Genomic DNA, 24,556 nt, shown 5'->3' with positions numbered 1-24,556 from the left:
GGGGGGGGGACGGGGACGAGCAGTGTTTCCTATGTGACTGTATGGTTGTGGTTGTGACTATTCGTGTTCCAGAAATTTCTTGAGAGTGATGAAATCTGGTGTTTTCTTCTTTTTCTTTTTTTTTTTTGTGAAGGCCAAATTTTGCCTAACCCCTCCAGGTTTTGATGCCTCCCTCTCCTCTGCCCAGCTGGGGGAGAGTGGGGAGCAGGTAGGAGAAAACCAAGCTCAGGATCTGACCCTAACAGAGCAACCCCCATTTCGCTATTTTTTTAAAAACTATTCCAGAAACAGAAGAAAATAGCAGAGTACCCACACCACTGGGGATCACCCTTCTCCCCCTGCAGGCATGAGCACCCGCAGGCACGAGGTGACCCACATGGCCCCCCAGCCCCTCACGTCAGGCCCTGCTACCCCAGGATGCTGAGCACTGCAAGCTGCAACCAGGTTAGGGTGTGTGGGGTATGAGCACTGCCTCCTCCCGCTGCTCAAAATGCTGCATAAACCAGGATTTGAGGTGTAGGAGTGCAGGTATACAAGACAATTTGTGAAACAGCATGTGCTCTCTGTAGTAACTGTGAGCCCACTAATGGCTGAATTATAATACCAGCCCTTACACTCCTCCCTGGGTAAAACACTGCCCTTGCCTCAGTTTCCCCATCAATAAATTACTATAAGTAGCCTTGCAGAGATGTCACAATTAAGCAATGGCCACACAGTACTTGGTAAATACTTGGAGAGAAAATGCTTTACATCCACCCAACTTACTTGCCTTTTCAGATTTCGGGGAGTGGGGTGGTTATTAATCAGAAAGTAGCTCCATGAAAATTCACCCTATTTCACTGAAGACTGACCTGAGATACAGAATATCAGACTTGGTCCAGTAATCACCGGCAGAATTATCCCAAATGGGAACCACTCAGCTCTGAGGTTGTATTTAATCTTTTAGATCCTGCTAGTTTATGAAATAATTTTACTTTAGCCATGTTATACCGAGTTTAGCTTTTTTATATGGAAACAGACACCAGCACAGACACAATGGGTCACCTACACATCAACATGGGGAACAGAGTTTGAATTTCTCTGCTCTTTTGGCTCCAAAACCAAATAGTCTTTAATGCCTGAGTTAACAGAGATCTGCTCCAACTGGCAGTAGTAGGTCACTTATCCTTCCCTCAGGTAACTCATCTCATAGAAGAAAGCCAAAATTTAAGGAGAGATTCAGCACAGTGTGATCTTAACCTTTACCTAGGAAACTCTGCTGGGATTATGGAGGTCAACAGCTATTGTTCATGTTTCAAAGCCATCTTTGAAATTCCCCAAAAGACTTGCTCTAGGCTTGAATCCAGCATCTTCAGTCCCTTAACAGGGAAATAATTAACTAATTGGTGCAGAACTGGCTTCAATCGTCATTGCATATAGTAAGATTAATCCATCTACAAACAATGTTACAAGTCTTGATTTTACGTTCTTCCTGGCTTTGTTAAAAAAAAAGGAAGAAACAGGTTGGGAAAGGATGATTTCTCAGCATGAACTGATTGGTTTAGACCCTTTGCAAGAGCAGAAAATACCCTTATTGATACATTTCGCTCTGCACAGTGTTCGCAGCTCTGTGATGGCGTTCCCAGCACTAATCCATAATATGAGATATTTACAAGCAGCATATATAAAACAGAGCCATCATTCATGCGAAACTCCTAAATCCTTGAGTCCCTGAAAAAAAGCCAGAGACCTCAAACTTAGTGCATCAGTGAAACTCATGGCTCCTGGGCACGTACCACCAGCAACACAGCAGTGAGAAGACACAAAATCTCAGCTCAGTCTCACTGTAACCCTCATTTCTCAGTCAGATATAAAAGACAAATTCCTTTTGGACAGAAGAGTGGTCCATGTACATTTAACATCCCAGTGCTATATGAAACAGTGATGGTTTCTCCTTTCCTTCATCGCTGGTAGGGATTCTTCTTGCCCCAGACTTCAGGTCTCCATCTCCTTCCCCAGGCCAACAAAATGAACCACACCATTAGTTTAAATGTTTAAATTCTTACTTCCCTTTGGAAAAGTCTATCTTCAGACCTAGCCCATGTGATTGGACTGTCCCACGGTACTTCCAGAGCTAAGTTAATTCAGGGCACCAGAACCCATCACTTTACCAACAGTAACAAGAACAACACATTTGTGTCAGAAACAGAACTCAACTGGAACTGTGAGACGAACATACTTAGAAAATGCAAATGGTCTAAGAAGGTCTTCCAGCATGCACTCACTTATCCCAGGAGCTGTCAGGTGAGGGAGAGAGGCAGCGCCTGGTGTTAATGCTGTATGTGTGTCTGCATAGACTTGCACAAAAAGTTTAACAAAATCCCTGGGTGGGTCATCCCTGGGTGGATCCAGGACTAAAATGGCAATTGATAAAAAATGCATTTCTACAATGAGAATTTAAATTATGCATTCAGTCAGTAGTGAGCCAGAATTAGGACTAAGCAGTTGGCCATCAATAGACTGAGGGTGAGAACTACTTCTTTGCAACAAAACTAAACGAGGACCACCAACTAAACATTTACTGAGCTGACTGGAAGGCACAAATATGCATAGCGCTGCCTGGATCTTCAAAGGGTGAGACATGCACAGGTCAGAGATCTTGGCATCAACTGCAGAATACTGCTGTCTTGGAGGAGAGTTTTCCTGTGATCATGAATGGAAGCAGGATTAAAAGCAGTAAGTAGAATTTGCTTCCCTTCCCTTCAGAGCACTGTCCGCGGGAAGCCTCTTTTTGCCACAGGATGTTACTGAAATGATTACAGATCTTAAGATGTTTTAGTGAGGTCTCCTAAAGCTCAGTGCAGATGGCACAGCCACAAGCCAAGTGGGCTCATCAGCATTTGCCTGTTAAGTAGCTCTGCTGGAGATAATGGCCCACACATATAGGATGTGTGAGGTAAAGACTCAGTAAAATAAAGTTACCTGGTTGCTTTCAGCCCATCCTAACCTCCCATTGAGGGAAACCTCTGGCCAAGTTAACACATAAATGTGTTACATCCATCCCTCCAACCCCAACAGGGATTGTTAGATAAGGTGCAGACTGCAGCTCAGCAAAGGACACGGGCACCCTGCCGTCGTGTGTGGGCCACCAGGGTTGTGCTGCATACAGGGACACAACAAGCCCCACATCAGGACTAGCTCTCCAGCTCTACCTTGCTTCCTTCCAAAGGTCCTCCCACTTCCACGGTGTCCCAGCCTGCCTGTGCACCATTGATGAGCGCTGATGAGGTCAGAGTTAGCAGCATTGAAAACTTAGGTAAATATACTTGAATTGACATTAACAGTCCATAGGAGCTCAGAAGTACCCACTGTTCTACAGTTGGAAGGATCACACATGGCCGCAAACTTCAGGGCTGTCCCTCAATGATCCTACTGGAGGGCAGGGTGGAAATCAGCCTTGGTTTCAAAGAATATTTAATGATAAAAAATTCAAAGATAGAGCTGAAACCATTGCCAGTTCTGCTCTAAGTGCAGTGACTTTGAAGACACTTTGGACTGATTATGTTTTTCAGAACAACGCTCTGCATCACTCCACGTCAACGCATCGTGGGACACATTGAGGGCAGCGCCAGATCTGCAATGTGGTGCTGTAAGATCCTGACATTTAGCACTTTAGGAGAACAATAGCATTAAGGGAGATCATTGGGTTTTTCTTCTAAGCTAATTTGTTCTTAACATTAGCAACAAAAATAGAGGGGATGCTATTTTAAAAGTTGCATTAATATGTCTCAAAGCTCTAAACAGCAATGGGGAATTTTTGCCTGAGTACCCCAAGCCAAGGGCAGCCAGCAATTACATTTTCGTGAGGAGGCTGTCAATAGCAGAGGGACGGGCCAGATCCTGGCTCTGCTCTCATCCTTCCTGCTGTCTTGCACTCATTCTTGCACAACGCATTTTCTGGGCTGCAGAATCGCTCTAAGGCAGCTCAGGTGAAAAGGCCATGAGCTGGGAGATGCTGACGGCTATTTCAGGTCCATCACCATTCACAGTCGAGGTGGTACATAGACAGCTCTGTCCTTGCTGTCTTTTGCCCCTGGTCTTTGGTGTTTCCTCTTAGGAGACTAATTACTTCTTTTCTCAGGTCTTTAAACCACACAAGGAATGAATAAGTGGTAAAAAAGACCATATAGTCTTAAACTGGTGCAGTTTAAGTCTGGACCTGAATACTCATAACAAAAGAAACCCTGTGTCCCAACATGTCACATAATGTTCCAGCTTCCCTGAGATTTCTTTTAGAAGTCTTGAAATGCCTGGCTTTATGAGGGTTTTTTTTAAATCACCCGTCAAAATATTTGGGTTGTTCTCAGGGACAAGAGGTGTGTTTTGAGATATGTTGCTAAGCTTCTGCTCTGCCACCTCTGTTTCACTTTCTGCTCAGCAGATCTGTTTTTCATGCCCATTTTTGCTTAAAGTCTCAGATTATCGTAAGGACTTCATCAACAACCGTGTGACATGAGTCAAACAAGCGGGTGAAAGAATCAGGTGAGATATACTTTGCACTTGCTTCACACCCTGGGAACGAGGTGGCCTTTCTTTCAATCTTAGTAAATGAGCTATGTGGGGGGAAGTCCTTAGATTTGGTGCTGTTGTCATGAAACAATTTTCCGTTTTGGTTATTGAACCGCTGATGTGCAGTTGCTCAATGAACCTGGCACAGATCCTCTTCAACGGCCATCCCAGAGATGGCTGGCACTTCTGCAGTGCCATTTGAGCTCACTGACTACTGCAGGCAACAGCACGTCTCACACATAAGAATTGATTTTGATTTACTTCTGGCTCTTCAGCAGTGGATAATTTCTCTTCGTTCTTTAATGTTATTTTTGAACCATGAGGATCATAGAAATGAAGGCTCTATTCCTGCCATTGACCTAGAAAAGTCTTTTGAGTCTTTCCAGTGGGACTACTTTTTTCAGTTGTTGGGAACCTTAAAATTGGGTGTTTCTCTCCTCTGGGGGAGGTAGTTGGTACATCTTCATTCCTCCTCTAAGATTTGATCAGTAAAGCTGATGAGACCCTAAAACTCTGGCTGACCTACTGCATTCCCCCATTAGAACAGGCATTTATGGTGCTTGCAGCCCCTACTCCCATTTTCAAGCCTGCTGCTTTTAAGCCTATGCTGCTAAATTTGTCTCCCTTACAGCATTGCTGGTGCTGCAGCTGGCATTATTAATTCCATTTCATTAACTGATCTTCCTAATGGACTGGAAGACAAAAGAGAAGACAGTCCTGAGACCATAGTGTGGCTGGGCCTCAGGAGATCTATGTTCAGTCCTCGCATCTGCCACGGGCTTCTTATGTGACCTTGGGAATTCTCTCTTAGGTCTCTGGGTCTGCTTGATCTATTTAAATTTGGGGCATCTTCTGCTTTTTAAGCTTTATTTCTGCAGCACCCAGCACAACATCTGCTGCTCTAGCAAAACAGCCTCATTCATTTTTGCAATATAACTTGCAGGCTGGTGTTACTGGCTGTCATTCTTGGACCAGTGGAGATGAAGCAAGATCATAAAGATGAATTGGGATTGCATTGCTCTTGGAAATGGTGAAATCCTCCTATTTGGCCAAGCATGCCCAGAAGAGATGAAGAAGACACACTTGTAGCAAATTCTCAAAGCAATGTCTGGCTGTCAGTGCCTGAGCTGGGGAAATGAGGCCTGGACTTCACCCCATGGGTGTGCTACAAGCCACCAGGAACCCTGTCCCTGCCTGGGCAAGGTCCTGTGATGGGAGTAGAAGAGGTGGCCCTGGAGCATCTCATCTCACTGGCTCTCCCTCCATGATGCTGACAGGCACAGCCCCTCCGAGCTGCTTTGCTGGGACCAGAGGAGGCAGTAAGAGGCAAAAATAAGAGCATGAGGAGGAACTGCGCCAGTACAAGCAGGCAGGTACATGGTGTGGTGGCACACAGAGAGCACCATGCCCCAGGCAGGCAACCCTGCTGTGAGCCCGAGCAAAGTGCCATACCAACACAGCTCTGCCGCACGGCAGCACTAGACAGGGCCTTGCTGATTAAGTCCTGCTCTTTGCTCCTCCGCCTGTCCAGGTCCTGGGTTGAGGCAACTCTGGTGCAGCCCTCAGGGTTGATGTGCCCACAAAAATGGCCAAAGCCTTGCTTCCATCTTCCAGCCCCTCCCTCCTGCCCTACTGGGATCAGGCCCAGTAGGGCCTGAGTTTCGAAGCTCCAGGTGCTGATTCAGGGGCTGGGATGCTCTGCCCAAGTGCAAAATGCAACTGCAAATTGTGCAAAAGCGACTGCAAATTAAACCGACAGCCTGCAAGCAGACACTCAGGAGACCGAGGCTGCTTCTGCAGCAGTGCCACAAGCCTCTAATTCAGGCTGGTATTCTCACAGGCAGCCGGGGTGATGGCAAAAGGGCTCTGGTTTGCAGCATTTCTGCTGGTTCCTCTGCTCCTGCACCCAGCGCTCCTCCTGTCAGCCCAAACCAGCCGGGTGGGAGAATGTGCAGAGTGACTCTTTTTTTTTTTTCCCCTATTCCAAAAAAATAAGTAATTTTCTTTGGGGAAAGGAGTCACTGAGTAGGCCCTGAGCTGCTCACCCCTCTGCACTGTGCTGGAGAGCTGCTTTGAGCATCTCAGCATGGCCATCTTTGCATCCCCCACCACTGCCCCCACTGCACTGCGCGGGGAGGCCGAGAGGATAAATGCATTAGTGGCGGAGGTGTGCAGATGCTGTGGCCATGCACACACCAGCTCGACCAACGCACAATCGTCATGGCAACCTCAGCTTTCCCCAGAAAGCAGCAACAGATCACTAATACACCACTGGATGCAATAGCCACAACCGCCTGCTCCATGGATGCGAGACTCCTGGGTACCAAAATGCTCTCTGCGAAGGGAGGGTTGGCACTCACCCAGCCACAGCTCTAGATCATTCTCAAGCTGGGAAGTCGGCTGCTAATATGGAAAAGATTTTGGCCGAGGTTGCAGAGGAAGGGGGGACAGGTCGTGGGGAGATTAGAAAGCAGCCACTTTCTAATCCTGAGCAAATCCAACCCTACAGTGCTTGCAAAGGCGATGGAGGAGGCAGAGAGCGTGGCTGCTTATTTCAGCAATGCCAACAGTGCTGTGTGGGGCAAAGGGCTGATGAATGAGGACTGCATTAGTACTGCCGGGGGGGGGAAACAAGTTAAAACGAAGGACATAAAATACTGGCGTGTAAGACAGGAATGTCAGTGCAAGGCTGTGGGAGGGGGAAAGGAAAGAGATAATATGAGCAGGCCTCTGGTGAGAGACAGTATGAGCACTGCCTAGAGAAACTCTTCGGACAGTGAAGCAGCATTCTGGTTTTTAAATGTTATTATGGGCCTCTAAGGCAATTAGAAGAATTAGATCAGGAAATCATGTGCCAGAAGTGTTGCCTGGAAAGTGGTCAGAGTTGTGTTTGTTGGGGAAATGAAAAGGGGAAAGGGTTTTGTGGGCATTTTAGGACATCGGCGGGAAGAAGAGCTATACAGAAAAGCAATGATGGTTTGAGAATTGGGGGAGCTGGCCCTGCCCTGGCACATCCCCTCACGTGAGGCTGAGAAAAGAGAAAAGGATGGATCATACATATATATCTTATGGAAGACACCACAAGCAAGGTCAAGTAAGCTTCCAGCATCAAATCAGCAAAATATGCAATGAAAATCTATGCCCTGGAGCCAGCTCATTAGGAACTTAACATCAGTCATCCCTAAAACTAGATACCTTATGCATACAGAAGCAAAATGAGCAAAAAAAGAAGGAAAAAAATGCAGAACCCAGGTAAGCCCACTCAATTTGTGGAAATGGGTTTATCTCTGAAAAGCAGATTCCATCTCTGAGTACTTGAATATCACGTATCCTCGCTCCCCCTCTCTGCACACAATGAGAAAGTCCTGATTTGGATGCTGACGTCTAGTATCTGAGAAAAGACAATTTAATTTCCCATTCTCAAGGCCAAAGGATTAAAGATAGACTAGCAAAACTATTTCACATTTAGAAAAAACTAAAAGGCCTAAGGAATTCAGATTTCCCTGACGATAGCGTTAAATACCATAAGCCACATTTTCCTGATTGCTTCTGCAAAGGAACAATAGCCCTCTACTCTGGCATGAGCGTGAATACATAATAAGAGGTATAGAGTGAATTTGAATATATATATGCAAAATGGAATTATTTTGCCATCTTTATAAATTAATAAGCTGGACAAAACTGAACAAGGGAAAATGTTTTCCATATATCACAGTACACTTAACCACTCCGCTTCACTAACAGATAGCACATGGATATGGTAGAAGCAGCAGTAATTTCAGAGGAACAGTGTAGATTTGCAGAGGTACAGAAATAGCTTTTATCCCAGAGCACTGCACATGAACAATGTGAGGTGGAAGGATAGCATACTACATTTTCTGCATGAATAGTGAATTCCCTTGCAACAGGTTTGGCTTTTGCAGAAACTGGGGAATTCCAAAGAGAATAGTAAAATAGGTCTGGGCAAGCATCGCAAAAGGTCTGCTGGGATTTCTGAACCGCTTTCCCCAAGTGTTTCACTACTTGCAAACATTTAAGTAGATGGAGCTTTGTTGAAACTCCCTGACTGAGAGGTATCACCAAATGCCCCTTTGTACTCTATCAGATACCTCATTCTTAGTAAAAACATCCAGGGACAAAAAGCACGATATCCCTGTGTCCCATCTAAGGCTCTTGCATTTCCTACACCAGATACTTAAAATTAATTTGTTGCAAATGAATCAGAGATAAAACATAATGGCATGACATTCATTTTAAATTATGTTAAAATCAAGAAAACCACAATCTGTGTATGCAAACAAAACAAACCCAAACCCCAAACCCAAATGCCACATTTTGTTTTGGATGAACCTCATCTTTCACAGGTCCAGTAGATGTGATCAATTGCTGTTGAATGCCAGGCAGGTCTCTGAGTCCTGCTGGTCCTCAGCACCTGCGGGGCTTTGGAAACCTCTGCCTTTGAGTACCCCTAGCTTGAAACAAAGAGACATCAGACCTCTCTGGATTAGGATGTCTAGTACTGGAGGCCAGAAGAGACCATACTTCATTTTGGAAACAGCACCTTTTACCCTTTCCAAAACACTTGGGTTTTAATTGTGCTTTTTTTTCTCCTTTTTTTTTCCCCATGTCATTTGACATTTAAAGTGATCAAAGTTTCCTGCGAACCGCAGCTTCTAAGTTTCAGATAAATATAGCCATGCTGCTCTGCATTTGTTTGTTTTCCTCAGGTTGCAAACCTGCAGTCGAGACCTACTTTTCTTGGAGCAGGGAGAGCTGCTGCTTGTCACCATGTGCTTCAGCAACCGGGGAGGAGCACAGCCCCACATGCAGGCTGCAGCTGCGCACCGCTCGCAACACGGGGTGCAATCCTGCTCTGGCAACTTGGAGCAAACTAACCAGCAACCCCTGTGCTGCCTGGAGGAACCAGAGCAACCCTGGAGCGGGCAGAAAGCAAAAGGAGCCATGATGCACAGAGACAGGCTGCTTAAAGCGGCGCACAGAGGGGATGGTGGAGGTGGCCGTGGCTGAGTGTTGTGACATGTCCAGCCCACGCTGACACACAGGGGGACAACCCTGAGTCCTTTGAGACACAGTGAAGCTCTGTGGGCTCTGGGGTATGGATAAAACCACATGCAAGAGCAGGAAGGTCCTGGTTCCCCCTCCTCTGCCCACCCACACATACCTACTCAGCCCAATACAATTTATTTTGGCCTCTCCATTAGCTGGAAAGTAAATGTGGCAATTACTTTGCACATCTGAAGTGTCCGAACCCTTTGGCACATTTCCCTTAGGCTAAATAATTAATGAAGGGCTCCGACTAGTGTGAAACTTGTGGAATCATCAGACAGCGTGGAGCGGCATTTATTTTTACCTCTTGACACCTGATTTAGGGCCAAGGGTGGATGGGTTTCCCAGCTGCCAAAATGGGAGGCTGTCCTGCAGCCGAAAAGGCTTGGCTTGGGAAAAAAAAAGGCTTCTGCCCCGCTTTGTCCTTAGGCTGCCACAGACAGAAGCAGCCTTCAAAACTTGAACACTTTGCAAGTGATGGAGGATAAAATACACTTCTTTTCCATGCAGGAAAGACACCCTGCATAAGTAGCACCCAGCAACTCGTTCACCTCAGTGCCTTGTTAAAGGCACCATATCTAAGAGGCTTTTTTCCCACTCACCAACAAACAGAAGACAAACGTAGAAAATACCAGGTGTGCAGCTGCCAGGAGCAAGGCTCAGATCCTGCAAACCAGACCACCACAAGAGGACCTGGCTCCTGTAGCAGGATCAGGTCCTGCAGACATGCCTGCAGCAGTGGGTTTCCAGCTTGGCCTTCAGTGGCAGAACGAGCCAGTGGCCCTGTGGGGTGAGAGCCCTTCTAGCGAGAGACTGCTGCATGAAAGAGGTAGGAAGAGCTGGTGGCTGTCACTTAAGGTCCATTTTCTCATACAAGTTCTTTCTTTCTGAATCAGTTCCCCATACAAAACACACCACCCACCCAAAAATCTGTATTGAGCCCTGCCTATGCCACGCAGGTCCGCATGGGCCACCACCCTTTCACCAGCGCTTCCTTGTTTTGCCCTCAAACTGAAAATAATCTGAAAATAATAATTTTTTACCATGACCCAGGGAGGAGAGAGGCTGCCCAGTGGACACATGGAGCTATTACATGAGCTAACTTGGTATCTTTGAGGTCCCCAAATGCTCAGGAGGATATAATCACCACCTCTCCAGGGAGGAGATGATGGTAAAACAAAGGGATTACATTAAAGCTGAACCCTCCTGACCACAAGTGCCACAGCTGGTGATGACACCAGCTCCAAAATTCCCTGTCCCTGTGCTGCCTCATGCATTTCACCTCTGAGCAGCAAAGGGGCACGTTCACGTGTTCAGGGAGGATGTTTTCAACCCCCACACCAACACCAGTCAGCACCTTGAAAACTTGCCCCTCCATAGAGGGATTTCCTCCTCATCTGGAGTTTTGTACAAACAGGAGGGAAAGGACTCCTTGCAAGGAAAAGCAAATATTTTGGAAATCATGTACTTTAAATCTATGCCTGGTTTCGCCTCATCCAACACGTGTTTCCATGGAAGCAGAGGAGGGAACGGGCAGCCTGCGGCTGCAAATCACAGCTATTTCACTGTCTGCTCCCGAGTCTGAAGAGACAAATGGATCATTAAAAATAAAACAAAACTGAAATTAAAAAAAATCCTTTTTGATAGTAGATAGCTGATATTTAGTGCTTCAATGTTGTTTTTAGGGACCAGGGTCCAAGCGCATTACAGCTGAATGAAAGCGAATTTGGGCTCATCCTCAGAGGAAACAGAGTACGCGCTGAATAAAATGATTTTTGTTCTTTTGTTGATCTCATTGGTGTAGTGATTGTGTGAGCACAGAGAATGGCAGCGCAGCACACAAAAGGAGTTATATAAACGGATTAAAAAGATGTTTTCAGCATGGTTTGGAGGAGTGTATTGCAGAGAGAGACCAAAACAAGGACGGTTTAGGAAATACAGATTGTTTAGGAAAATGGAAGGTTTATCTGTTGATCCAAGCCCAGTTCTGATCTCAGGAGTGAGACTCCTGAAGTCAGTCTGTCTGTCAGTCAGTTGCTCTTATCAACATGTCCTTTGAGCAGAAACTTATTTTTGACAATAACCACAAAGTTTTCCTGGCCTTAAACTAGGATCTTGAGGCATCACTGCATTTGATAGAATCATAGAATGGTTTGGGTTGGAAAGGACCTTAAAGATCATCGAGTTCCAACCTCCCTGCCATGGGCAGGGACACCTAAACAAAACATGCAATTCCTAACAGCTTGCAAGTGTGTTGTATATACATCATCTTGCCGCTGAGCCAGGCACGTTTCACTGGGAGCAATTACCATATATCCTCAGGTAACAGCTGCCTCTTACCCAAAATGTTGCACTCAGTGACTTGAACGCAGCCGCTCCACACAGCTGCTCTCGAGCGACTGAGCTGAATCTACCCGGTCACCTCACGCCAGCTCCCAGAAAGGTAGCAGGGCTGATATATGTGCAGCCATTACATGAGCAAATGCAAAATGTCCTTCCTGCATTTACCCCCCTCAGAAAAATATATATCTGTTTTACAGCAACCTGCCTTCTCCCAAAAGGCAGCAGAATTTCTCACCAGTAGATTTTTTTTTTCTTTCTTGACTACCAGGCAAGAAAAATTAGGCACGCTTACAAAAACTGCCAATTAGGAAACATAGTTGCAGACTCTGATGAGTTAAAAATCCTGACTTTTTAGTGCTTGTGAGATTTCCTCCCCACAGCTCTGTGTAATGGATTTGGAGCTGTTCTCTACAGCTGCCTGAACACTGAATTTCTGAATACTGTGATCAATACTGCATTGAATACCAATATCTATGACTTAATGACAGCTCTGTGTGCATCTATTACTTAAGTTTAGTAGATAGCTTTCAGGGGAGAACAGCAAAAACTGAAAGAATGGTTCAAATCAACTTGAGTTTGTTAGATGCTACATCTGAACAGGGAAATATGCAAGATGAAAATAAATCTGTGGGAAAATGAAGAGATTTAGCTTGGAGCAGGACTGATACTATTTCCAGAGCCTGCAAAAGTCCCAGACAACTCTATACCAGAAAATCCCAATGAGCAAATGGCAGTGTCACCAAGGGTATCATTCTCGCCTCTTCTAGCCTGTGAAATTCATTGCTGAAAGGGGAGTTCAAGCCAGCAGAGCTAGACAGGGCAGGGCCACACAAACACCTTTATGCACCGGCTGGAGGCAAAGTCTGTGGGTGGCATTGAGTACCAGCATCCCAGCAGGACCTCCAGGGAGTAGGGAAGCACTGGTTTTATTTTCATCTCTGGTTAGTGCTTGGTTTCTTTCCTCATCCCATCAACAGGAATTGCATGGTGGTACTGGTTGGTACCATGAACTGTGATAATCCAGGATTTCTTCCTTTTTTAAAAATATGGACATAAAATCATAATGGTGATTTGTGGCTTGTTTCCATCTATGCCATTGATGAGCGAGCCACTGAGGCCCAATGGCCTGAAGGTGAAAGCCTCCTGTATCCCATTCCTGACCCTGAGCCCACAAGGACAAGGCTCTGCAAGTTTTACAAACGTGTAACTCGGCAAAGGAAGAACAGTGCACCTAAATTCTTCGATCAAGTAGGAAAGAACTGGAAGGTGAGAGGAAAACTAGGGCAGATGAGTCTGGAGGATGTCAGAAAAGCGTTTGCCCCTAGACGGTGTGGGATATTGATCTGCAGAGTCACACAGCAGCACACTCTGGACAGGAAGCATCCAACGCAATCAGAAACTGGTGGAGGGAAAGGGAGAAAGCTGTCAATAAAATCAAGCAGTATGGAAAAGAGAGGAGAAAGGAGGAGGCTAGCAAGGCAGTGCTGGAGCCATGGGTGTTTACCTCGTGCTGTGTATCACTGACCTTGAGAGTGATGCCATCATCTAATGATGCCAAATTGTAGGAGGCACGGAACAAATTAATTACAAATGGGAGATTAGGCTTACGGTCTGATAAGCAGCTCATGGAGTTCAATGAAGAGAAGTTTTAATGAGATTAAGTGACAAAGCCATCACTTAGAAGGAAGCATTAAACAGACTACAGACAAGGAGAAAGAACTGGGGGCGAAGGCAGAGAACTATTAAAACCATCTGTGTTATTAAAAGAAAAGTAAACAAGGCCTGTGCCTCTCAGGGAGAAATGGAGATGACAGTAAGGCATGCTGGCACCATCGGTGGGAACTCTTCCCTTGAATGTATCGTATGCAGCATCTGAGTCAGGCTCAGGGGGGTTTCAATGGAGCACAGCAAAGGAAACCCGGCACACATTTGGGACCAACATGAGAAGCAAAGCACTGCCTGGCTTGGTATGAATTACTGCAAGGAAGAGCCCTCAGAGGAGATCCAGGAGGCCTGGGTTACTGGGGAACAATAGGTTGGAGCCAGCTTATGGAGAAGACCTTTGCCAGGGCCCACTTCAAGAGCAAATACAGCAGGGCATTGGATGGTTGCAATCAAGGAAAGAAACAGGCTAGCAGTTAATATTTCAGGCTAAGAAGGGCAGCTCTTAAATAATAATAGCTACTGCTAATGATGAATAATTAAAGCAGACCATTTGGCCCTCCAGTTCCGTTCCTCTAATGTACAGCAGAAGCATCATTTATACTAAGTGGCAGGAGGAATCATGTGCTCGCACGGACTGGCTGTGCTTCATCTCCGACCAAACTCACTACATCCTTCTCCCTGAGCTGTATTTAAAGCTGAGTTCAAACATAACAGGAATGGGAGCAGCTTCGAATCAGACTGATGACAGACCTGGGGTGTGAAGGTAGTCCCATCTTACCATGCAGCAAACATGTGCAAGGGTAGGGATTGGAGTTCCTTGTTCACGTTACCTAAAAGTAATGGGGCAAAACAGTTCCGGAAGAGGAGAGACTCATCTCATCTTTCAGTGGAGGTGGGCAGACTTCTGTATGTCTGTTTAATAAAGCCAATGTTCGACATGTTTCCTCATCTTTCCTCTTTGTAATGGGAAAGGTGCACTCAGGGTACATGGCGCTGACTGACATTGCCGGGCACGTAGTGACTCACTGGCACAAGAGTTTACCAATTCTCACTTCTCAAATAGATCCAATTAGGGAAAAGGTTTGGGAACAAAGCAGAGCAGACCCCAGCCCCCTCGCTTCTCTCCCCTGTCCCTCACCTTTCCACCCACCCTTCCACCCAAAGCAGGACACCACTGTGAGGGGACTGGGGGACTGAAAAAAGGTGTGGGCACCAGGCAAAGCAGGGTTGACCCTCAGCCAACACAAAATGGTGGCATTTACTGGTTTCATGCATTAAACCATCCTGCTTAGACTGAAATTCATCCTGCAAACTCTCCAAGGAGGGGACCTTAACTGAATGCTCATATCTCAGCTAACAAAAGATTCCGATCTTGACTGGGTCTCCAGGCACTACAACTGAAATAAGATCTAAAACTAATAATCAGTGCAGAGCTTTCTTTTTCCTTATGATATCAGGGAGCAATTTGTGCGTCTTAAGAAACACGTCTAGCACTACAGCCTTTCAAAGTCATCTGCTATTCCCCTGACTTCTCTTGCAATGTAGATTATCCAAATGTGGATCCCTGGGTGCTCTCTGATACACAATCCCAGTAAATATTTATATCCCCTCTCTTTCTATTTTGTTTTGAAATATGCTAAAAGGATGCACAGGGGGTGCCTCAGCATTTTATAGACTATTCAATTTGGTCAGCAAAAGTAAAATCCTGTGGAAGTGACAGTCGAAAGCATGTTGCATTCTCACCTTTCTGGAAAGAATCAAAGCCCTACAGTTTAATCTTGTTTAAAATACTGCACAAAAACAAAGTGTGTGGCAGAACCTTCTTCAGTGATTGGATTTTTCAAATCTCTTTTCCCTCTGTTGAGGATTACTCAAGATAAGCTAACAGAAATGGACTCTCCCCATTTCTTAGAGTATGTTGCTGAGGAAAGGAGAACTGGGAAAACACAAACCTTGGTGGTTTAGGATGCACATGCTTTGTACTTTGTTTGTACCTTGTTTTCCTGAGCCAGTGCTGATAGGGATGAGGTGATCACTTGGCCCACATGCCTGGTCACATCTGTCTTGACCTGGATGTGAGATTCCAAGGAAACCCAAACACAGGCTGGATGGGGGCTGTGGGTCCTTCCAACAAGTCCCTGTCCTGAGTAATGGGGACCAGGACCTCAGGGCTCACCACAGCACGCCCCAGCAGGGACATCTTTAGAGACAAGTCAGCTACGAACCCCAACTATCACATTGTTTTCTGGCATTCGCTGGACGTGTATGGGATGGTCTTACCCCCAGGTGTGAATGGGGGTCAGCTCTGGCGGGAATGGCATAATGGCTTGTTTTGCTTTCGGTTCTGGAAACAGGAAGGAGCACTGTACCCTGCAGAGGCCCAAAGAAACCAAGGATGTAGTATTTGGATGCAGCTGAGCACAGCTGGACATGCTGATGTTGGCTTTGCAAAGGCCCAGACAGTTCCTGCTGTATGCGTTTCTGCTGCATGATTGTCCCCTTGCTTTCCCTGCAAAACCTCCATTTAGCTCACTGAGAACTCTCTACTGAACAAGCACAGCGCAGGCAGGAAGAGATGGGAAGGCTTAGGTGTAGAATTCTACATATAGGTATGATACATATCTATGCCTGACTCAAATCCATGAATAGAAACTGCAGATCTGAACTCCACCCTTACCCACGGGGCAAAAGCAAAGCTCGCATCTGAATAAATCCTGAAAATCTCAGCTGCCAGCATCGCCAAATCAGAGCAACAGCAACAGGAGCTGAAGCCAAGTGCTCTGAATATTTTCTTCCAGAATACCCGGGAGAGCTCAGCTATACGTAGCAGAGCCATTTACATGGTGTTTGAGGCAACATTTCTAGTCTTAGCAGACAGAGAGGTGCCAGGAAACAATTCTGCTCCCCAGGCAGGACTCAAACCACAGCATAGCCAGGCCTGTAAGTCTGTGATTATCACATTGATCTGTTCAGCCTCCCCCATGTAGCATCAAGCATGTGTTAGATGGCTCCTGCTCATCCCAGATACTCTTCTTAGCTCCTACTGTGGGTTGTAGTGCAGCGAATACTGCAAAAGCAACGCATCTGCTCAGACTGCCCCTGAGAAGAGAGTCAGATTCTAACCATGATGAGGTTCAGTTCCCTCCCTCCCCTCGAAACACATGCCTTCTGGCCATTCCCTGCTCTTCGCAATACCTCACCTCAAAGGGAAGGTCTCCCATCTCAAACTGAGATAAACTGGGCACACAAGCCTCACCAAAATCACAGAATCACAGAGTCTTCAGAGTTGGAAGGGACCTCTAGAGATCATCTAGTCCAACTCCCCTGCTAAAACAGGATTACCTAGAGCACATTACTCAGGACTGCATCCAGGCGGGTTTTGAAAATCTCCAGAGAAGGAGACTCCATAACCTCCCTGGGCAGCCTGTGCCAGGGCTCTGTCACCCTAACTGTGAAGAAGTTTTTCCGTGTGTTAGAACAGAACTTCCGATGTTCCAACTTGTGCCCATTGCCCCTTGTCCTGTCGCTGGGAACCACCGAGAAGAGTCTGGCTCCATCCTCCTTCAACCCACCCTTTAGATATTTGTAAGTAATACTAAGGGCTCCCCTCAGCCTTCTCTTCTCCAGGCTAAAGAGTCCCAGCTCTCTCAGCCTTTCCTCATAAGGGAGATGCTCCAATCCCTCAATCATCTTGGTTGCCCTTCGCTGGACTCTCTCCAGCAGTTCCCTGTCCCTCTTGAACCGGGGAGCCCAAAACTGGACATAGTATTCCAGTTGTGGCCTCACCAGTGCCAAAATTGCACCTGTGTGTCACTCTCTCCTTGACAAAGGTCTTGCACCCAGCAGCAACCAGCACTTAAGGGGTGGGATCCGAGGCCAGATCCTCCGTGAAATCTGTAACACTGGGGCATTTGGCTGACAATTGGTTGGCGTTTTCTCTCCAGCACCCTCATTTATTTCCCTTTGCAATGTCAGTTTGCCTGGCCAGCTCAATGAATAATTCAGCATCATTAAGCACATGTCAAAGTCGCTTTGGCACTTAGTAGGATCAGTTCTTTGGCCCTTTTCTCCGTTTAAACTTCATTCCAACATAATCTCCCCTTTATTGCTGCTGGAGGAGCAAGATCTACAAGTAGAAATCACATTGCCATAGCTATATGGAAATATAGCTATATATATGGAAATCACCCCTTTGATAGAAATAGTTTGCTGCTAACCATTCTGCTTGATGCATGGTGCCTTGCTGCTCCTGCTCACTGCCACTTTGAATGATGGAGAAACCCGCTATTTTTTTACAGACATCTATTGAATGTAAGGGTCAATAACCAGGCAATAAGGATGAACTCACAAAGCAGAAAAACCTGCGGTCATTTCCCAGTTCTGTTGTGCATTCCTGGTGTTATCGCAGTGAAATCAATTCATCACACCCAACAAATCAATTAATCATATGATAAATTAGTCAATCTCAGTCCCTTTTTCACCAGCTTTTCTAGACAAAGGGGCTCTAAGATGGGTGCGCATGTGTTTCAGCATCCCATCTGTAAGATAACAATATAATCTCCGTTCTTGCTTTGCCTGGAGATTTGGACTGTTTCACTGTTGCTCGCTGCCAACCTGCAGCGCTGAAAAAACTGTGACTCTCAGCATGGACAAAACCTGTAGGTCCACTGCTTCTAGCAGTCCTGTCCCTGTGATTGAACCATCTTTACTTCAGTCCCCCAAAACGGCACTACTCAGACTCTTTCTCTGCAAGAACAGAGAGCTGTTTCCCTGGAATGCCAGACATAACTGCACATGCAATTTCTGACCCAGTTTGCATGTGCAGTTCCCATGTCTGAGAGCGCCAGGCAGCAGAGTCAGCACATAATACCCAGCTGCAATAACTGTCTGTGCAAATAAAGTGTATAGGTGAGTGCCTGTTTCAGAAGGCACAACTGCTACTATGGCTTTTATTAAATCCCACTCATTTTATGACCCCTGGTTGGAGCAATAAACCTTTCACTTTCAGCTAAGGGTATACATGGGTCTGCTGTTTCGGCAGCAGCAGCAAAGCTCCAGCAGCTCCAGTGCAGGCATCAGAGATGAACAGTGAAGGCAGCCCATTCTTTCACTTTGGGAAGTAACTTCCATTCTTTGGAAAAGCTCTTGCACTTAACCTAAGCAAGTAAGCGTAGCTGCTCATGTCTCAATGGTACATTAGCTGATAAAGTAACCTACAGAAATCCTGAGTATTAATCTCTGCTGGCTTTTCTGTAAGCTCTCCTACCCTGCTTCTTGCTCGTTGCCCAGATACAGACCTTGTTTTGTGGATGCTATCAGCATTTCATTAGGATGTATGCAGCAACTCCCCCCTGCCTCTGTAAGAAACTGTCTATATTTCTAAAAGAGATCAGAAAAACCTGTCTGTACAATGCCTGCCTCTGCCAACAGCACTCACTCAGTGAGGATAGATCCTAGGTTGCTTTTAAACGAGTCACTGTGAAAACAGTGTCTCTGGGATTGTCAGAGGCTGGGTTTTGATTTTACACCACTGTGGATCCCAAATAACATAAAGCAAGGCTGAGGGTTTATACCAGCCAGGCTGTGGGTGGTATCAGAACTTGGAAATCTGCATTTGTTTTTTCCCTTAAATTTTGCAATCTCATTGCACCTTCTATTCAAAAGATAAGAAGCAATTAAAAAAATTTACATTTTGCTCATTTGTATGAAATGCACTGCTCTAACAGTGTTTACATCTAGCCAGATGATGTAGGAACACCAAGAGCTGTTTCCCTGCCGAATTATTCCTTAGGATCCAGTTTGAAAGGGGACAGTCTTTACTGAGATTCCTACTTTGCCTAGCGATCTGGATAGTCTAATGCCTAATACTTAATGTAAGCTAAATTTGATTCCCTGGAAGCCTTCTCTCTCTAAGACATGGCTTTTTGCAAAGGTAATACTGATTATCTGTGTCCTTTTTGTGCCTCTCAAGTTACCCCAGCTCTAAAGGACTCCTGAGGTCACCTCTCACAGTAGCTTGCGCTCTAATGAACCGAGTTGTGGATTATTTTCATATGAACCATGAGAAAGCTTGTACATCTTTTCCAGTGATGTTATAGAATTGCAGGAAAGTATTGGAGGATGGAAGCACTCAGGTGGACCTAATCAGTGCCCATGAAGACCCCTACGCGGAGCTGCAACGTGGAGCAAACTCCAACACCAGTTGAAACCTTTGGAAGAGATCACCAATTCCACATAAAATCATATGGCACAAGTTAGGAAAGGGTTTCTCTGAGCAAGTGATACCAAAGCGCTTTCGGTGCACAGACATGTGAGTCAGGTGCAAGGTGCAAGGAAGATAAACCCTAAAATTAGGCTTCTGGGAGAGCAAAGAGCCTTTCACCTAAAAGCAACCCAATTGGCAGGGGTTTTCCTAAGCAAATATTCACTGCCACATAACGTGTCTTTCAAAATATTCGTGCTTTGTGTCTGCTGAGCCCCGAATAGGCAGGAAACAAACACTCAGTCCTCTTGAATGGAGAAATCCCTGTTTCAAAACCATGGGGATCTTTGTATGCCCAATTTTCATAAACGATGGAACCTCCCAGACTCAGAGCACTTGTGAAATCTGTCATCACTACCAAAATGACAAACCCTCACTTTCATTGCTAGAGCTGATTTAAGCAGCCTTGACATCACCAAATGTCGCCACCACAGGCAGGCTAGTGTCTGGCAGACCTGTGGTGGAGGTAGAAGATTATTGGCATCCAAACCAAGCATTAATTTTTTCCATACTTGTTTGTATCCCTCACACACAAATGAAATGCTACAAAAGCAAAACACCAGAATGACATCTCACTATTACAGTTCCCATGTAACCACCGAGTTGCTGTCAGAGCCAGAGAGGGAAGAGAGGATATCTGTGATACCTCTCTGGACAAAACAGTGGGCAGAATTGCCCAAGCTGGTAAAGGTCAAGAGAGTTATAAAAAAAAAAAAAAATACTGCAGAGGACTAAACCAAAACAAAGTGGTAAGATTAAGAGTCAAAATGACAAAAATACCACTTTCTTCAAGGGGGAAATCAAGCCCCCTGAATTGCTGGACCATTGCATGTCCCTTACTTTCTATATTGTTCTGAACTAGCATGAACACAGCAGCCTCCCAAGGGAAAAAAATAAATACATAAATCCCCTTTTCATTCAATATTGCTATTATGTCCCAATCAGCAGTGCACTCTCAGAAGCTAAGGAAAAACACCAGTAAAATCAACACCCACCTCCAGGTTTTATTCCCAATGGAGATCTCCTGTCACATGCTCCCCTTTCACTCCAATCAAATACGTTAATTTTAACCTCATGCTATCTACCAGTCACAAATAGCAGTACGCAGGGAAGTCCTTATTCTGCTTAACATCTGAAGAATTAGAGTGTTAAGCCACCCTGAAACAGGCAGGTGTTCAAAAGTTTGTATTTCACCTCCCCTTGAGAACTAGAGATTTATTTTCTATCACCAAACCTTAATCATAATTTTAAATCTGACCTGAAATGAGTCCAAATTCTTCATTTGAATTAATCAATAAAACTGTTGAAAACCTGGGATTCCCAGCTCTCAGAGCATTGCAGAGGTTCAGAAGCAGCACTTCTAGCAGATCAGAAAACAAAATATTCCAGAAGTTCCCTGCAAAATACTATGAGAAAATTGTATTAATGGGAAAACTATTTTTGTTACTAAAACCAACATGTTTTATTTTTATTTTTCCTTCACCTCATTTGTTTTATAGTATATAAACTTCCCTAAGCACCTTGTGAGCTAAAAACATGAATTGGATGGAAAAAGCTCTTTAACATCATTAACAGAAAAGCCTTGCAGGTGGTATAACTTTTCCCCTTCATTATATACTGCATTTTTTTCTTGTTTCTGTACACCCAGAATAAACATTTCTCCTCTTGTATATTCTGTCAGGCACAGAAAAGCTACAAATAGGTGTTAGATTTCTCTGTCAATAACAAATCTCTGAGATCTGCTGGGAGGATCCAGGCAAAGCATTGCCATATCTAGGCATCTGGAAAAACTGGCTACCATCAGATCGTCAGTGTCATAGCCTTCCCTGAACGTTGAATCATCGATCACTAACACCAAGAGACACCGAAAGGGACACTGTGTCAAGATTTTGGCTTCTAAAACATGCTTAAACTGTGAGTGACTCTGCAATTGAGGTTTGTCTGCATGAACAGAAAAATCAGTCGTGAGCAAGGTGGTTGTCTCCATGCAGCCTTCCCCGGGAGCAGGACTGGGATGTCCTTGGGTGCTTGGCTTGGCAGGCCAGGGGCATGGACACGGACATGGATGTGGACATGGCCATGGCCATGGACAGGGGCAAAGCAAGCAGTGGGCTTGTGCAGCCCAGCTCGCTGAGAAAGGTCTTCACATATCACACATCTTTTTTCTTTGGACCTCTTCTCAGAACGTTCCTGTTTGTATACAGATACCCACCAACTGGCTGCACATTGCTTAGATTTTGTCATTCATGGCTTTGATATTTAAACATTTGACATAAACATCAGGCACCTGTATACAGCCAAACAAGCAGCGCTTTTTTTCCCCCCCACTGGTCATGATGTAATCTTGACCTGGCAGAAACATTTTATAAATACCATCTTGTGTCGTATCTATCAGAAAGGTCTGTATACTTCTGTTTGAGTGCTATGACTTATGACAGCTCTTCAGAGGCAGTCCTTTGCTCTGAAAGGGAAGATACATGGAAATGGAAGGACAAAGCCTATAAATTTTTATAGCTCTATACTTAACTCACTCACAGGCAGTGGAGTGGATAGCAGTCCCAAGAGAAGGCATGTGATCCTCTGACATTAAGCTATGCCCAATTTTAAAAGCACCTCTGAGCATCCAGCCACTGTGTTTAAGATGCTTTGACACTTGTGCATTAAAAGTTTGACCTTACCCAACACATGGGGGGTAATTTTCACGAGCACAGCCAAAAAATCAGGAGAGGAAACAGATGCCAGAGGTGAAATGGTCCAAAATACTCAGGCTGTGGACAATGCAGGTTGTGATCTGAAGGGCATGAGATTTATTGAGATATTTCTGAAGGTCATATCAAGGTCGTGCTCTGGTATATGTGCACAGTCATAATCATGAGAGGGCATCATTGCACTTTGTTACTGATCTCAGCTACTGCCAAAGCAAATCATTATCTGGGGAGAGGAGAGAAAATCACCTGTTCTTTGCTTTGCTCTGATCCTTTCCAGGACTCAGGCATCTCCTCTAAGTGACCACTCCTCACTTAGGAGACCCTGCTATGCTCCCACCAGACAAGGACTCCCAGGAGAACCCCAGAGACAGCATCTGACCATCTATCAGCTGTCCTTGTCCCCTCTGCAGAGAGGACAGGTGACCCTGCAACCACTCCTGAAGCCAGAAAGTGCCAAACTCACTCCTCCCTCCCTGAAAAAAAAAGAGGTCTGGGAGGAGTGAAAGAGAAATCATGTACAGCACAAACCTGCTGGTGTGCACACTGCTCATTGCCACCACCATGACCTGCACATCTCCAGGCTTCTCCAGCTCAGCTTCAGCTTAGTTGGCACAGCTTGATGGTTATAACAAGCTGTCATGTGGCAGCTGAATTGCATTAACTGGCAAGAAACGGGGAGACAGGCCATAGCCTGCTGCAAAGGCAGAAACATTTCCAACTGCTTGGCCCACAGTGAAAAAGGGTAGCTGTGAAGTTCCCTCCCCTCCTCTATGGGCAGAGGAACATGCCGTGAGTCGCTGCTGGGGCAGCTCAGCTGGGATAGAGAAACTCTTCCAGTCACAGTGGCTGGAGAAGGTGTCTGGGACCCTACTGCCTCAGTTGTTCAAAAGTCTCTGGAGTGACACCCCATGAAATGAGGCCATCTGAATGTGTCTGCAGGGTCCATGTCATCACAGCTCGCTGTTTATGTCCTATCGTGTTCAGAGTAATTTTTTATATTCCTTGAATGGAGCAAAAGTGGAATTGCAAAGCACCTGGAAGTCAAGACCTCTTGCTCTACGAATCTACTGCAAAACCTCCCAAAATACTAATAATGTATCGTGGAAAGTTGAATCGCTGGTATGAAACTATCCTCAGTAAGAAAATTACACTTTACTCCTGGCTGCAGCTCTGCATGCCTCAGATGCTTTAACTTAAAACTGTTTTACTGCTCTTATTGACCATTTTTGATCAATCTAGCCAATAAACAGCTAATTGTCCATTTTTGCCATAACTTTGGGTTGCTAGGCCACAAAGCCAAGGAAGAACACACATCAGAGCAGAGAGACATGAGGAGGCTGAAGCATGCCTTAGCTGCATTTTCTCCTGCCCACCACCTTAGTCCTAAATTCTTCCCTGACCTAACAGGAAGGCAGTCAAGTAGAGGTATGGAAGGAGAAGACTGGCCTGCAAAACCAACCGATTGCCAGTGCTCCAGGTGTGACCCTGGCAAGGGGTTTAGCAATGCAGGTGTCATTTCTTCCTCTTAAGCTATTTCACTAGTTTGCAACTGAGAGTGAACATTATCAGTTTCTAAAGAGGATAGACTGGGGAAGGGCCATGCATACAGCAGAGCAAGAGATTTGTGAACCAAAGTGGGCTGTGGGGTCAAACAGCCCAGGAGAAAAAGAAACCATTTTGTTTAAGGGAAGAGTCCAGGAGATTTGTTGAAAAGTTTTAAGTCATGCCTGCAGGACCTCTTCCACTGAACCCCTCCTCATGGTTCTTGGAAAACACCTGTCCCCCTAGATTCAGCTCTGTTGCGTTAACAGAGAAAGCCCATTTCAGCTGGCATTCAACCGGCTGAGCAGGAAGTCATTCGAGTTCTCAGTTTCTGAGAAATGGGCAAGATTATCACAGTTAACTTCATTTTTTCCACTAGGCTTCCTGAACCCTTCAAAAATTTCTCCATTCCTGTTGTCAT

General features: G+C 45.4%; 1 protein-coding gene across 1 annotated transcript in view; it reads right to left on the bottom strand.

Moving 5' to 3' along the window:
• RTN1 (reticulon 1) overlaps positions 1-24,556 on the bottom strand; it is a 127,005-nt gene that overhangs the window by 17,235 nt on the left and 85,214 nt on the right. The gene's annotated exons all lie outside the window — the stretch shown is intronic.

The sequence above is a fragment of the Charadrius vociferus genome, unplaced genomic scaffold (assembly GCF_000708025.1).
Source record: "Charadrius vociferus isolate BGI_N301 unplaced genomic scaffold, ASM70802v2 scaffold355, whole genome shotgun sequence".
In the NCBI taxonomy this organism is placed as follows: domain Eukaryota; kingdom Metazoa; phylum Chordata; class Aves; order Charadriiformes; family Charadriidae; genus Charadrius; species Charadrius vociferus.
The sequence above is the reverse complement of the archived record's forward strand: the minus strand, read 5'-3'. Positions and strand labels throughout refer to the sequence as shown.